At 39.0% G+C, this 16797-nt stretch overlaps 1 protein-coding gene and 1 pseudogene across 22 annotated transcripts in view; both read right to left on the bottom strand.

Moving 5' to 3' along the window:
• Positions 1-16797, bottom strand: part of ZMYM4 (zinc finger MYM-type containing 4) — a 154835-nt gene that overhangs the window by 64095 nt on the left and 73943 nt on the right. The gene's annotated exons all lie outside the window — the stretch shown is intronic.
• On the bottom strand, positions 2324-3446 carry LOC144576970 (large ribosomal subunit protein uL18 pseudogene; annotated as a pseudogene).

Raw genomic sequence — 16797 nt, 5'->3', positions numbered from 1 at the left:
ATGCTTGGCATGTGTGAGGAAACGCAAGGATGATATGGCTGGAATTGCATGTATAAGAGGAAGAGTGCTAAAAAAAATGAGAAAATAGAAACAGAGGATAGATTTATTAGGAAATTCTAATAGGAAAAAAATTGCAATGCATTTAAGTGTAAATGGAAGGAATTAGAAGACTCTACAGACAAATTAGCATGATTTATGTTTTACAAGGATCATGTGTTTTACATGTAGCTTCTGTGTACTATGAAGTGTTCAATGTTACAGGGAGCAAAAGAATGGAAGCAGGACCACTTAGGAAGCTACAGCAATAACGCAAGGAAAAACTGGTGGCTAAACCTAAGGTAATAATAATGGTGGATGTGAAGAGTAGTAGGCAGATATGGATATATTTTGAAGGTAGAGGCATTGCCTGATCTGTATATGGAGATGCTGCATATGAAAGAAGTCAAGAATAACACCAGGGTGCCATTTCTTGAGATGGGAACACTAAGGGAGGACTACATTGAGGGAGGTAGAATAAGTAATTTGGTTTTGGGACTGCAGATTTCAATATCTTTCTTAAATCTTCAAATGAAGATATCAAGAAGGCAGCTGGATACATTAGCCTGTAGTTAAGAGAAGACTTGTTAAGTAATGAGGCATAAATTTGGGACTAATCAATGAAGAGATGGTACTTAAAATTCATGAGACTAGATAAGATCATCTGGTGAGTTTATTCACTACAGATGGAAGACAGCTGAGAGTCCTGACATACTTCAGTATTTAGAAATCTGGTTGAAATGAAGGAGTCAGGAAAAGACACTAAGAAACAGCTAATAGATTAGGAGAGAAATGATGAGACTGGTGTCACAGAAGCTAATGAAGAAAATATGAGGGAAATGACGTAACCATAACGAATGCTGCTGAGATGCCTGACAAAATGAAGACTGAGAACTTATTATTAACATTGGCAAAGCAAGAATAAACTTCTAAATTGACAACAGGTACATCAGTGGGAAAATGAGTGTACAAGTTACAGTGGGGTGATCCCAATAGAGATTGAGATGAGATAACTTGAGAATCCTAGTATGAAATAATTCTAAAGAGGAACTAAAGGAACAGATAAATATTCAAATGCCCTTAAGTTCTCTCTCTCTCTCTCTCTCTCTCTCTCTGTGTGTTTGTGTGTGTGTGTGTGTGTGTGTGTGTGTGTGTGTGTGTGTGTGTTAAAGAACAGGGTTTTGGCAGGGCACAGTGGCTGTGGCTCACACCTGTAATACCAACATTATGGGAGGCCAAGGCAAGCGGATCACCTGAGGTTGGGAGTTCAAGACCAGCCTGATCAACATGGAGAAACCCTGTGTCTATTAAAAATACAAAATTAGCTAGGTGTGGTGGCTGGGCACCTAGCTAATTCAAGACTAGCCTGGGCAACACAGCAAGACCTTGTCTCTACTAAAAAATTAAAAAATTAGCCTGCTACACTGGTGTGCACCTATAATCCCAGCTACTAGGGAGGCTGAGGCAGGACAATCACTTGAACCCAAGAGGTGGTGGTTGCGGTGAGTTGAGATGGCGCCACTGCACTCCAGCCTAGGCAACAAAAGCAAAACTCCATCTCAAAAAAAAAAAAAAAGAGAGAGAGAGACAGGGTCTTGCTCTGTTGACCAGGGTGGAGTACAGAGGTACGATTATAGCTCACAGCAGCCTCAACCTCCTGTGCTCAAGTGATCCTCCCACCTCAGCCTCTCAAGTAGCTAGGAATACAGGTGCACACCAGTGTAGCAGGCTAATTTTTTAATTTTTTAGTAGAGACAAGGTCTTGCTGTGTTGCCCAGGCTAGTCTTGAACTCTGGCGCTCAAGCAATCCTCCCACTTCAGCCTCCTAAAATGCTGGAATTATAAGTCGAGCCACTGTACCTGGACTATTTCTTTTTTTTTCATGATAATTTTTTTAAAATTGAGAATATTACAGTTTTGTAGTATGCTCATGAGAAAGCTCTAATAAAGAGTAACGAGTTCAGGAGGGAAATCTTTTATAATAGAGATTGTGATCACCAAAATGCAAATAGACTTAGATTTTGCAAAAGGAGAATAAAAAAGTTATTTTAAGTAATTTAAGAACAATATTTGTTTGATAACAAAAGCAAATTTCATACTTCAAGGTAAAGTCAACTTTCACTCTTTGTCCCTCTTACGCTTAGTCACTGCTTTAGCAGTGTACTGATACTTCTATGCTATATCACAGAATCATTTCATTTTAACATATAACCACTAACTAAGGAATTCAACTATCATACAAATATTGTGAAATATATTTAATATATTAGAAATTTTCTAATATATTAATTTCCTCCTGCACATTATTGTTTTGTATTCCGGTTTTTGTTTTTAGTTGCTCTCCACAAGTTTATTGTCTTTATCTGAAAAATCCTCATAGAAAATTGTTTGGTTTAGCTCTCAGCAGCCCGCTCCTGAGCTTTGAGGAAGCTTGCCTTCTTTTGAGTTCCAATCTTCTTCTGAGCAAGGGACATTTTGGGATGGTTCCACCTCTCTTTTTAACTTCTTTCTTGGGCTTCTTTTCATATACTGAATTCTCTAGTATAGCAGCATGAGCTTTCTTATACATTTTCTCCATCATGTCTGGAGTTACACTGTTCTTTATGTATTGAGAGAACTGCTTCCTGTAAGCATCTTCATCTTCTTCCATTAAGTAGCGCAGTAATCTGTAGCATTCTGGCCCATGATGTGCTTCCAGTGTACTTCTGCATTAAATCCCTTGCTTTCAGAATCATAACTAGGGAAATGTTTGGTACTGTGAGGGATAGAAAAGCCTCCATCCACAGCTCCCTTCAAGGTGCCAAAAACTTTACTGTCACTGGAGTTCTGGCAAGGCCTGAATCCAAATAGCAGGTAGAGACACCTGGTTGACCATCAATGCTTTCCACATTGTATTCATCACCAGTCACCTCCACTTGGTCTTCATAGATCTTGAAGCCTGCGAGCCAGGAACAGGCCAGTACAGTACGCTGCAGCATAATTTGTCAGGCCAACCTTCACACCATATTTTGGCAGTTCATGTGCATATGCTGCACAAACTATCATATCCGCCCCCTTATATAGGCATAAGCAATCTGACAAATGATATCTCTGTTTGATACACAAATTATCATCCCGTATTTGGGTGGGTTCTTTATTTTTCATCCTGTATCACCAAGCATTTCCGAGCATAATAATCAGTTTCACCCTCTCATCATCTTCTAAATTTCACTTGATATCTCTTAGAAAGTAGCCTTATTCTTAACAACTTAACAAACCCCATCCTGTGGAACAGAGACCCACGTCCACAGCTCAACAGACACCTGTAGGCCCAGCAGTGCTAGGCAGGGGAAAAGCCACATTTTTGTTTTTAGTCAAAGCATAATTTTCAGAAATAAAATAGTATTAATAGTAATTTTAGTCAGGTGCGGTAGCTCACACCTGTAATCCCAGCACCTGGGGAGGCTGAGGCAGGCAGATCATCTGAGGTTAGGAGTTCAAGACCAGCTTGGCCAACATGGTGAAACCCCATCTCTACTATGAATACAAATTTAGCTGGGCACGGTGGCACATGCCTATAATCCCAGCTACTTGGGAGGCTGAGGCAGGAGAATCGCTTGAACCTAGGAAGTGGAGGTTGCAGTGAGCCGAGATCTCACCATTGCACTCCAGCCTGGGCAACAGAGGAAGATCTGTCTCAAAAAAAAAAAAAAAAAAAAAAAAAAAAATTAGTAATTTCAATTTTAGAAATCATGGTTCTCCAACAATTCCCTGAGACTGCTACTTTTCGTGTGTGTGTGTGTGAGAGAGAGAGACAGAGACAGAGAGAGAGAGAGAGAGAGAGAGACAGAGAGAGAGAGACAGAGAGAGAGAGAGAGAGAGAGAGAGAGAGAGAGAGACAGAGAGAGAGAGAGAGAGAGAGAGAGAGAGAGAGATGGAGTCTCACTCTGTTGCCCAGGTTGGAGTGCAGAAGCACGATCTCAGCTCACTGCAATGTCTACCTCCCAGGTTCAAGCAATTCTCCTGCCTCAGCCTCCCAAGTAGCTGGGATTAATTTTTGCATTTTAGTAGAGACAGGGTTTCGCTATATTGGCCAGGCTGGTCTCAAACTCCTGACCTCGGGTGATCTGCCCACCTCGGCCTCCCAAAGGGCTGGGTTGTGAGCCACTGTGCCCGCCTACTTTTCTCTCTCATATAAAACAAGGAATCGAAAGAAAACAAACTCCTAAGAATGTAAAAACAAAAAACAGTCATGAAAAGAAGTGATCTGGCCTGGTGCAGGCTCATGCCTGCAACCCCAGCATTTTGGGAGCCAAGGCAGGAAGTGTCCAGAAGTTTCAGATAAGCTTGGGCAACATAGTGAGAATCTGTCTCTACAAAGAGAATTTAAAAATTAGCCAGGCGTGGTGGCATGTACCTGAAGTCCCAGATACTCAAGAAGCAGAGGTGGGAGGATTGCTTGAGCCTAGGTATTTAAGGGTACAGTGAGCTATGATTGTGCTACTGAACTCCAGCCTGGATGACAGAGAAAGACTTTGTCTTTAAAATATATATATATTATAAAATGAAAAACAAAAACAAGGTGATTGGGGTTTGTTTTAAATAAAAGTTTAAATTAGGACTTTGTTTTGTCTTTCTTGAGATGGAGTCTTGCTCCATTGCCCAGGCTGGAGTGCAGTGGTATGATCTCAGTTCAATGCAACCTTTACCGAAGGATCAAGCAATTCTCCTGCCTCAGCCTCTCAAGTAGAGGGATGACAGGTGCCCACAACCATGACCGGATAATTTTTTTGTATTTTTAGTAGAGACAGGGTTCCACCATGTTGGCCAGGCTGGTTTTAAACTCCTGACCTCAAGTGACCCACCTGCCTTGGCCTCTCCAAGTGTTAGGATTACAGGTGTGAGCCACCGTGCCTGGCCGTTGTCACAGTAATATTTCTAAGAGATGATCTGACTATTACTGCTATTCAATAAAATACAATTTCCTAAATAATAAAAACCTCTTTATAAGATCACAAATGCAATTCAACAGTTAATCAACAGTCAAATAATGCCAAGAATCATTAAAAATGAAACATAAATGCCTTCAACATTTTTTTTACTTGAGACAATTCCTTTTGTATGTCTACTAAGGCTTAAAAAATTATGACTCTGAAGTACACTAAAAACCATCTCATAAAACAAATGAGACATACATTTACCAACCATTTAATATCAGCCAAGATTTTGATAATGACTATGCTAATGTATCTTGCTTAACTAAACCATAAGCCAGAAACCATGGCTCATGCCTGTGATTTCAGCACTCAGGAAGGCCGAAGAGGGCAGATCACCTGAGGTCAGGAGTTCGAGATGAGCATGGCCAAGAGGATGATACCCCATCTCTATTAACAATACAAAAATTAGTTGTGCCTGTAATCGCAGCTACTCAGGAGGCTGAGGCACAAGAATCGCTTGAACCCAAGAGGTGGAAGTTGCAGTGACTCGAGATCATGCCACTGCATTCCAGCCTGGACAACAGAGAGAGATTCATCTAAAATAAAATGAAGTAAAAATAAATAAATCACAACCATCTAGGCCATCTTCATGATTGCAATCTAGGTTTCTTTAAAATGGAGTAAGAAAGTAAAGGCAGTTGCATATCCATGTTTTTACTGACTTCCCTCGTTTTTCTAAAGCATTCAAATTTTCACAGAAACAACAGTTTTCTTTTCAAAGTAACATTTCTCTAGTGTAAAAAAATGTACAATTAAACTTATATAATTACAATGACAAGTATTAATAAAGTTTAGGAGCAAACACACAAAATTTTGGTAAGCATGCTGGAAGTGTGGCTGTGTCTGAAACTACTAGATGCTCCTCAACAGCCACTCTAGTTTTCTCCTTTAGTGACAGACTCTGATAAGAACCAGGGCACATTTACAATAATAGAAAAATGGTTAAGTCCTACCTACATATGATCCTAAACTGAAAAAGAATGTTAGTTATTAATATGGCAATAACCAAAAGAAAACTCTGCATGAGAATGAGATAATAACTAGAATGCAATAATTCAGTCTTCTTTCAAGTTGCAGGGATGGACACATTAAGGAACAGTATTTTTTAAATGGGCTAGAATAGAAAGTGAGGTGTATCATATAGAATGACAATAAGTAATGCTACAAGAAATGTTTGTGTACACACACACATACACATGTGTTTTAAATTTTTTTAAAGTTTGAAACCAGTGGAATATTTAGATTAATCTGATTTTATAGCTTACCAAAAGGTGATAAATATTGATATTCGATACGTTTCTGACAGAAATGAGTCTGATTTTTACCAATTTTAACAGTCAACTTATGCACTACTAAGGCTTAAAAACTATGACACTGAAGTACACCATAAACCATCTTATAAAACAAATGAACATTTATTTTTCACTATGGGAACAACTACAGCAGACTTACTTTTTAGAATGATCCCTAGTATTTGTAGTGCTCTGGCAGCAATGATCAAGAATGATCAGAGATATCATAAACTGATAAAACATTCAGCAATTACCTAAAAGCTGTCAAAAGCTGAAGCACATCACTGTAAAAACACTATCATAATCTTACAGAGTAAAATTTTCATATATCTTATTACATGTCAGTATTTGAAAGAGCATATTATTTTTGTAAGCAAATAATATAATATTTAAACAAAATACTAAATATAGTCATTTTTGCCAATAGTTGCAGAAGCACAATACCACAGAGATATGGGGAGACAGTACCAACTAACCAACTGTACCCTAATCTTTAGCCCCATAAGCATTCCTGATACTCTTCTTCCAATTCCAAAATTTCTGTAACATAGTTCTGTTATTTATAAAACAAAATTTTGTATTTTTATCTTCTCTATTCACCTGTCATAGCAGATTTAGCTGGTATCCCTCTTTATTCAGATAAACAAGAATCCATTCAAGCCCTAAACCTAATTTTTAACCCTACTCCTTATAAATCAGGGAAAAAGAAAGTAATGTTAAAATAATCCTCTATTAAGGTCTTATAACTGCAGAGATAGAGTAGCTTGTACTTTTTTCCCTCAATGGCATCAGTAAATTTGTAACAACGTCATTTTTTTATACTTAAAAGTTCATTCACAGAATAAACCACTTCTGCTAGAGCCCATACTATCTACAACAATGGCCAATACAGATTTTTTTTTTAAAACTAAAAATAGAAGGCCAGGCATGGTGGCTCACACATGTAATTCCAGCACTTTGGGAGGCCAAAGCATGCAGATCACCTGAGATCAGGAGTTCGAAACCAGGCTGGCCAACATGGTGAAACCCTGTCTCTACTAAAAATACAAAAATTAGTCGTGCATGGTGGTGTGTTGTCTGCATCCGCAGCTACTTGGGAGATTAAGGCAGGAGAATTGCTTGAACCCAGGAGGTGGAGGTTGCAGTGAGCTGAGATCATGCCACCGCACTCCAGCCTGGGTGACAGGAGCAAAACTCTGGGGCCGGGTGCAGTGGCTCATGCCTGTAATCCCAGCACTTTGGGAGGCTGAGATAGGCGGATCACCTGAGGTCAGGAGTTTGAGACCAGCCTGGCCAATATGGCAAAACCCTGTCTCTACTAAAAATACAAAAAATAGCCAGGTGTGGTGGCAGGCACCTGGAATCCCAGATACTCAGGACGCTGAGGCAGGATAATTGCTTGAACCCAGGAGGTAGAGGTTGCAGTGAGCCGAGATTGCACCACTGCACTCCAGCTTGGGTGACAAGAATAAGGCTCTGTCTCAAAAACAAAACAAACAAAAAACCCTCCGTCTCAAAATAAATAAACAAAAATACAAAAATTCCAACTCAAACAATTTTATCCAGAACCTATTTCTAGATGCCTCTAAGCTAAGAATGATTTTACATTTTTTAAAAAGTTGTAAAAAGAAGAATAAGGAGAATGCAAAAAGTCGTATTTGTTGGCCATGGCCAAGAACACTTAAATATTTACTATTTGGCCTTTTAGGGAAAAGGTTTGCTAACACTCAATCTACAGAAATGTTGCTATGTGTGGTTCACATAGTACAACTGGCATTATGGTAGAGAAATATATTGCGTTAAATACACTTAGAAAGCTACTTAAGGCAATTATCTATAGAATTACTTCTTTCTTTTCTTTTCTTTTTCTTTTTGGAGATGGAATCTCGCTTTGTGACCCAGACTGGAGTAAAGTGGCATGATCTTGGCTCACTGCAACCTTCCCCTCCTGGATTCAAGTGATTCTCTTGCCTCAGCTCCCTCAGTAGCTGGGATTACAGGCATGCACCATCATGCCCAGCTAATTTTTGTGTTTTTAGTAGAGGCAGGGTTTCACCGTGTTGGCCAGGCTGGTCTCAAACTCCAGACCTCAGGTGATCCAACACCACCTTGGCCTCCCAAAGTGCTGGGATTACAGGTGTGAGCCACTACATCTCTCCTCTGTAGAGCTATTTCTGAGTTAAGTTCAAAATCACAGAGAAATTGTTAGGTAGCCAACTAGTTGCAATACTTATCACAAAACATTCCACTTCCAGCCACGGTGGAATACTGGTTCCAAAATAACCCTCCTGCTGCTAATAACTAAAAAATCAGCCAGGCACGGTGGCTCATGCCTGTAATCCTAGCACTTTGGGAGGCTGAGGTGGGTGGATCCCCTGAGGTCAGGAGTTCAAGACCAGTCTGGTCAACATGGTGAAACCCCGGCTCTACCAAAAACACAAAAAAATTAGCTGGGCATGGTAGTGGGTGCCTGTAATCTCGGCTACTAGGGAGGCTGAGGCAGGAGAATCACTTGAACCCAAGAGACAGAAGTTGCAGTGAGCTGAGATTCCACCATTGCACTCCAGCCTGGGGAAAGGGAAAAGAGTGAAACTCCATCTAAAAAAAAACTAACTAAAAAAAAAAAAAAAAAAAAACCGAACAAAATACAAAATATCACTTTCAGTCTATGGACAAGAAATAACACAAGACTGTGATCATGGAGAAAAAGGAAACTAAGTGAGCCCTAGGTTTACCTTGGCTTTCCGCCTGGGAACATTTAGCAAACCCCAGTAAAGAAAGAGAAAATTCGCTGGGCGTGGTGGCTCACGCCTGTAATCCCAGCACTTTGGGAGGCCGAGGCGGGCGGATCACCTGAGGTCGGAAGTACAAGACCAGCCTGACCAACATGGAGAAACTCTGTCTCTACTCAGGAGGCTAAGGCAGGAGAATCACTTAAACCCGGGAGGCAGAGGTTGCAGTGAGCCAAGATTGTGTCACTGCACTCCAGCCTCGGTAACAAGAATAAAACTCTGTCTCAAAAAAACAAAAGAGAGAGAAAATTCAAAACAGAACACACAGGTCTCACTAAGCCAAGGAGACCAGAGGCAGAAGCTGGGGAAAGCTGCAGCAGCTAGTATCTGAAGGACAAATTTCCAGAAAAGAAACAAATGCACAGAGAAAGAACACTAAAAATTATTTGGCTGACAAGTAATCTGCACACGCACTGAATGAAGTCCTAACTAGGAACAGAACAACTATCAGGGAACTACAAGGTTAGTTACCAGTGCTGACACAAAGATGAAGAGACTTGAAATCTGATTAACCTGAATGATGAGATCTTGTCACTAAATAAAAACTGGCACAATCACACAATGAAACATTGTTCAGGGCTTATAAGAACAAAAAGCTACCAACCCATGAAGGAAACTTAAACACACATTCCTAAGTAAGTCAAGCCAATTTCAAAGAGCTACATACTGTATGATTTCAACTACATGACATTCTGGAAAAGGCAAACTGATGGAGACAATAAACAGGCCAGTGGGTGGGGGGAATGAGGGATGAAAAAGTGAAGCACAGAGGATTTCTGTGGCAGTGAAACTATTCTCTATGATATATACTATAATGATGGATACAGGTCATTATACATTTGTCAAAACCCATGGAATGACCAATGCCAAGAATAACCCTAATGTAAACTACAGAATTTGAGTGATGATAATATCTCAATATAGGGTCATCAATTATAACAAATGTACCACTACATTTCACGATGTCCAAAGTGAGGGAGGTTGGGTGGTGGGGAGGAGAGATATGAAAACTGTATTTCGCACGTAATTTTGCTACGAACACAAAATTGCTCTAAAAAGTAAAGTCTACTTAAAAAGAAGAAAAAGAAACTTTGTCAAACACCTAGGACAATCAGTAAAGCCCTCTGAAATGTCACACATTACAAACAGGGCTAGCTGGATGCTGTGGCTCACACCTGTAATATCAGTAATTTGGGAGGATGAGGTGGGCTGATTGCTTAAGCCCAGAAGCTCAAGACCAACCTGGGCAACATAGCAAGATCTCATCTCTAGCAAAAATCTAAAAATAAGTCAAGCATGATAGTCCATGCCTGTAGTCTCAGCTACTCAGGAGGCTGAGGAAGGAGGACTGCTTGAGCCCGGAGGTCAAGGCTGCAGTCAGCTATGATTGTGTAACTGCACTTCAGCCTGGGCAACAGAGTGATACCCTATCTCTTAAAGAAAAAGAAAAAGAAAAAAGAATAGGGCTAAACTACAGTAAAGTCAACCCTAGAGCTACCCTCACAAAGTTAAAAAACATGTCTGAAAAAAATCAAGTAGTCCCAAACAAACTAACTACATGTCGGAACAAAGTTAAACATTCCTTAAAGAAAAGATAATAAAGGAAAACATGAAATAGATAAAGAGAAAAGCAGAAACTATATATATCTATCTATATATATATATATAAAAATATGAATCTATATATATATGAATGACATATACATATGTAATTTACATATATGTACATAATATACGTGTGTGTGTGTGTGTGTGTGTGTGTGTGCATGCATATATATATATTTTTTTGAGACAGGGTCTTGCTCTGTCACCCAGGCTAGAGTGCAATGGCATTATCTCAGCTCACTGCAATCTCTGCCTCCTGGGTTCAAGTGGTTCTTGTGCCTTGGCCTCCCAAGTAGCTGGGATTACAGGTGCCTGCCACCAACCTAGCTAATTTTTGTATTTTTAGTAGAGACAAAGTTTCATCATGTTGGCCAGGCTGGTCTCGAACTCCTGCCCTCAAGTGATCTGCCTGCCTTGGCCTCCTGAAGTGCTGGGATTACAGGTGTGAGCCACTGTGCCCAGTCTAAAAAAATAAATAAATAGTAAATAATTTTTGATATATACATAATTTATTTTTTATTTTAGAAAAATAATTTATTTACATTTTTATTTATTTTTAATAAATATATATAATTTATTTATTTTTTTGATACAGAGTCTTGCTCTGTTGCCCAGACTGGAGTGCAGTGGTGCTTTCTTGGCTCACTGTAACCTCTGTCTCCCGGGTTCAGGCAACTCTCCTGTCTCAGCCTCCTGAGTAGCTGGGATTACAGATGTGTGCCACCATGCTCAGCTAATGTTTGTATTTTTAGTAGAGACGGTGTTTCACCATGTTGGTCAGGCTGGTCTTGAACTCCTGACCTATGACCCACCTGCCTCAGCCTCCCAAAGTGCTGGGATTACAGGTGTAAGCCACCAATCCTGGCCAAAAATATATTTTTTAAAAAGGAACTTCCAGAACTAACAAATACAGTATCTAAAATATAAATTTAATAGATGGGTTAACAGTAGATTGTACAACACGAAAGAAAATAACAGCAAAAGAGGAAGACGGTAATGAAAACCATATAGACAGAGCACAGGGAAAAAAACAAAAGGCTGAAAACAAACAGCTCAGACCTAAAATAAAAATTTACTAGATCAAATTAAACCCAAAGTAGAAGGTACAATAAATATAAGAAAACAATCTATGTAATAGAAGATGGACCAATAATGGGGAAAAATTAAAACCAAAGCATGATTTTTGAAAAGAAAAAAACAGATAAACTTCTGGATAGACAATTTTAAAAAGAGACAAATATAAACAACCAAAAAAAGCACATGAAAAGATACTCAACATCACAAATCATTAGAGAAATGCATACTGAAATCACAATGAGATATCCCTTGCACCTATTAAGATGGCCATTAACCAAGAAAAGAGAAAGAGAAGGTGTGGGGGCGGGGGGAAGAGGAAGAAGGAAGGAAGGAAGAAAGGAAGGGAGGGAGGGAGGGAGGGAGGGAGGGAGGGAGGGAGGGAGGGAGGAAGGAAGGAAGAAAGGCAGGCAGGCAAAAAGGAAGGAAAGAACAAGTGTTGGCAAAGATGTGGAGAAATTTATAACTTTGTGCAGTATATGTGAAAACGATTTAACATGGTGCAGCCGCTATGGAAAACAGCGACAGTTCTACAAAAATAAAAATAAAAATACAATTATCACATGGTCCTCAAAGAACTGAAAGCAGGATCTCAAAGAGATATCTGTACTCCCATGTTCATAGCAGCCTTATCCACAATAGCTAAAAGGTAGAAGAAACCCAAGTGTCCAACTACAGATAAACAGATAAAATGTGTTATATACATACACTGGCATATTATTCAGCCTTGAAAAGGAAAGGAATTCTGACGCATACTACAAAATAGATGAACTTTGCAAACATTATGCTATGTAAAATCAGTCAATCAAAAAAAGATAAATACTGTATGATTCCACTTACATAAGATACAGAGTAACTGAATTCATAAAGACAGAATGTAGAAGGGTAATTGCCACAGGCTGCAAGAAGAGAAATTGCAAGTTGGGAAATTAGGTGTAGAGTTTCAGTTTCGAAAGATGGAAAGCATTCTAGAGACTGATTGTACAACAATGTAAACAATACTACTGAACTATACATTTAAAATGGTAAAGATGGTAAATTTCATTTTATATATATTTTATTATAATTAAAGTTTTTAAGGGTTATTTTTTAAGGAGTAACATGGGATGCCAGTTGCAGTGGCTCACACTTGTGATCCCAGCACTTTGGGAGGCCAAGACAGGCAGACTGCTTGAGCTCGAGAATTCAAGGCCAACCTGGGCAACATGGTAAAACCCTGTCTCTACAAAAAATACAAAAATTAGCCAGCACAGTGGCATGCGCCTGTAATCCCTGCAACTCAGGAAGCTGAGGCAGGAGAATTGCTTGAAACCCAGGAGACAGAGGTGGCAATGAGCCGCGATCCACCATTGTGCTCTAGCCTCGGCAATGGGAGTAAAACTCTGTCTTTAAAAAAAAGGTAATATGTATGATGTTTGTTGTGAGCAAAAAAAATAAAATAAAATAAAGGTAATATGGGGACTGATACCAATATCAGGAATGAAATAAGGGACTACAGATTTTACAGAAATTAAAAATAAAGAAGATAGTATAAACAACTGCAGGGACATACACCTTAAAATATTATTAATTTGATAGTAATATATAAGAATGATTAAAAACTTTACAAAAATAAATGACAGCTTAGCTTTGTGATATGCAATACAGTAGCTACCTGTCACTTGTGACTATTTAAACTTAATTCTAATTAAATTACACTTGATCTCAGACAAGAGGCCCAGAAGCAGTAAGTTCAGTTAAACTAAAACTTCAGTTCTGTACCCATCACACTTCAAGTGATCAATAGTCACAGGTGCCAGTGGCTACTGTGCTTTAACTAAGTATATATAGAATATTTCCATGATGATACAGACTGCCTATGCAGACAGAGAAATGCTTTGAAAGGTAAAAATTACCAAAACTGACATGGAAGAAACTGAAAATCTAAATAGCCCCAGGCCCAGAAGTCTCCACTAGTGAACTGAATAAATAAAACACTGGAAATAATAATCCAGCTTATATTAACTCTTTAAGCAAATATGAGAAAGGAACACTTCCTAATTTTATATGGCCAATATTGCCCTGGGACCAAAACCAGAAAAATGCATTACATGAAAAATACATGCCAGTATCTTTCATGGACATATGTGCTTAAAATATTAGCATAAATATTTAAAATATTGGCAAACTGAACATAGAAATCTATTTTTAAAAGTAAGATTTATCCCATAAATGCAAGGTGAGTTGAATATTTTAAAATTCATCCTCATCATATTAACACATTAAAGGAAAAAATAATGCAGTCATTTCAGTAGAGAAAAAGCAACTGACAAAACGTAATATTCATGAAAATATCTTTCAGCAAACTAAAAAGAGAAAAAAACGTCTCTGATATAAGACAGGACATCTATTAAAAAAAAGAAATCTCCTAGACTACTTAATAGTTTAAGACTGAATGCTTTCTCCCTAAGTTGAAAAACACAGGTAAGAATCTCTCCTCTCAGCACTTCTACTCAATATTGTAATAAAGATGGTAGTGGCCAGGTACAGCATCTCATGCCTGTAAACTCAGCACTTTGGGAGGTTGAGGCAGGTGGATCACTTGAGGCCAGGAGTTCGAGATCAGCCCGGCCAACATGGAGAAACCCCATCTCTACTAAAAATATAAAAATTAGTCAGGCAGGGTGGCACACACCTGTAATCCCAGCTACTCAGGAGGCTGAGACACGAGAATCACTTGAACCCAGGAGGCGGAGGTTGCGCCCAGATCACACCACTGCACTCCAGCCTGGGCAACACAGCAACACTGACTCAAAAAAATAAAATAAAAAACAAAAACAAAAGGGAAAAAAGAAATATTTCATGCTTATGGAAAGACTATATATACTTAAGGTATTAATTTTCCCCCAAAGAAATCTAGAGATTTAATGTAACACTAAAGTCTCAGTGGATTCTTTCTAGAAATTTACACATTGACTCTAAAATGTATATGTAACTACAAAGAGACCTGAAAAGCCAAAACAATTTTTAGAAAAACTGAACTGGATGACTTATACTAATACTTGAAGTCTGAAATTATTTCAAAGTGAAAAGTTAAAGTTCAAATGCTTTTAAAATATAAATTTTATTATCTAGAAGTTATAACTGAATGAAATACATTTAATTTTTTAAAAACTTCATTTACAATTGCCTAATTTGAAATACCTATGGATATAACAAAATAGGTACAAGAGCTGTACTCTGAAAACAACAGAACATTGTTAAGTAAAATTAAAGAAGACCAAAATAAACTAAAAGACACATCATGCTCATGAACTAAAAGATTTATTACTATTTAGATGTCAATTCTCCCTAAACTGATCTACAGACTCAACACAACCCCAACAGAAACTCTTGGAAGAAACTGATTATCTGTTTCTAAAATGTATATGGAAATGTAGAAGATCTAGGATAGCAAAACAAATTTGAAAAATAATGACTTAGAACAATTATTTTTAAGTTTTTCTTTTTTTTTTTTTTTTGAGACAGAGTTTCTCTCTTGTTGCCCAGGCTGGAGTGCAATGACCCGGTCTCTGCTCACTGCAACCTCTGCCTTCTGGGTTCAAATGATTCTTCTGTCTCACCCCTCCCAAGTAGCTGGAATTACAGGCGCCCACCACCATGCCCGGCTAATTTTTGTATTTTTAGTAGAGACAGAGTTTCATCATGTTGGTCGGCTGGAGTTGAACTCCTGACCTCAAATGATCCACCCACCTAGGCCTCCCGAAGTGCTGGGATTACAGGTGTGAGCCACTGCACCCAGCCAAACATCTGATTTAATATTGAGCTAAATTAACTAAGACAGTGTGATACTAGCTAACTTTTATTTTTAAATGTTTATTCTTATTGACTAAGAATAAACACATGGATTTGTGGAACAGAATAGCCCAAAAATAGACTCAAACACACTGGTGAAGTGACTTTCCATAAAAGTGCCAAGGTAAATCGATCAAAAAAAAAAAAAGTCTTCAATAAGTATTACTGATACGAGTGGATAACTACATACAAAAAGATTTATTTTTACTCTTGTATTACCCTACATACAGAAACTTCAAATGGATCATCAACTTAAACATGAAAGCTAAACCTAAACTATAAGGTTTCTAGAAAAAAAGCAAGTAAAAATTTTCATGATCTTATGGCAGATTTCTTAGAACAGAAAATAGACCAGAAAAATACAATAAAATTGGGCTTCGGAGAACAATCCAAGATGGCCGATCGCTAACATCCTGGGATTGCAGCTCTCAGGGAAGGCGCGGAGAACTAGAGGACGCCACACTTTCAGACAAATTCTGGTCGCTCACGGAGCAGAAGATCCCCCAGTGGAGGAAACACACGGGTGGCCAGCGCGACTCTCGTGGCCGGCGCAGCGATTCCGCCGGCACCTTGGCGCTGCAGCTCTCAGAGCAGAGTAAACAGGTTTGGAGGACCCACACGGGCCTCCAGCACGACACCAGAGCTCGGCGCAGCGGCTGTGACGGTACCTCCGCGCGGCAGTGCTCGGCGCAGAGTAAATGGGACCGGTTCCCTTTCTGACCGAGGTTTGGAGCCCCGGGAAGGCAGAGTCACCTACTAAGGACACAAGAAGGAAGCCAGACAAGAGAATCCTGGGCAGAAAAACACCATCAGTTATAACGCTGCTGATCTGGCCCTGGGAACTAACAACCTGGACGTCCACTCAAGAGACCTAATCTGAAAGTTGGTAATTTCAAAGACGACAGGAGGATAAATTTACAATGACGGGAAGAAACCAGCGTAAAAAAAGCTGAGAATACTTGAAGTCGGAACGCCTCTCCCTCTAAAGATGATCACAGTTCCACATCAACAATGGAACAAGGCTTGATGGAGAACGAGCACCTCCTGATGACAGAATCACTCTTCAAGGAATGGATAATAACAAACTTCGGTTAGTTAAAAGAACATGTTGTAGCCCAATGTAAAGAAACTAGGAACTTTGAAAAAAGATTTGATGAATCCTATTGAGAATAGACAACTTAGAGAGGA

The sequence above is a fragment of the Callithrix jacchus genome, chromosome 7, assembly GCF_049354715.1.
Source record: "Callithrix jacchus isolate 240 chromosome 7, calJac240_pri, whole genome shotgun sequence".
In the NCBI taxonomy this organism is placed as follows: Eukaryota; Metazoa; Chordata; class Mammalia; order Primates; family Cebidae; genus Callithrix; species Callithrix jacchus.
This window is presented reverse-complemented; position numbering and strand designations above follow the sequence as displayed.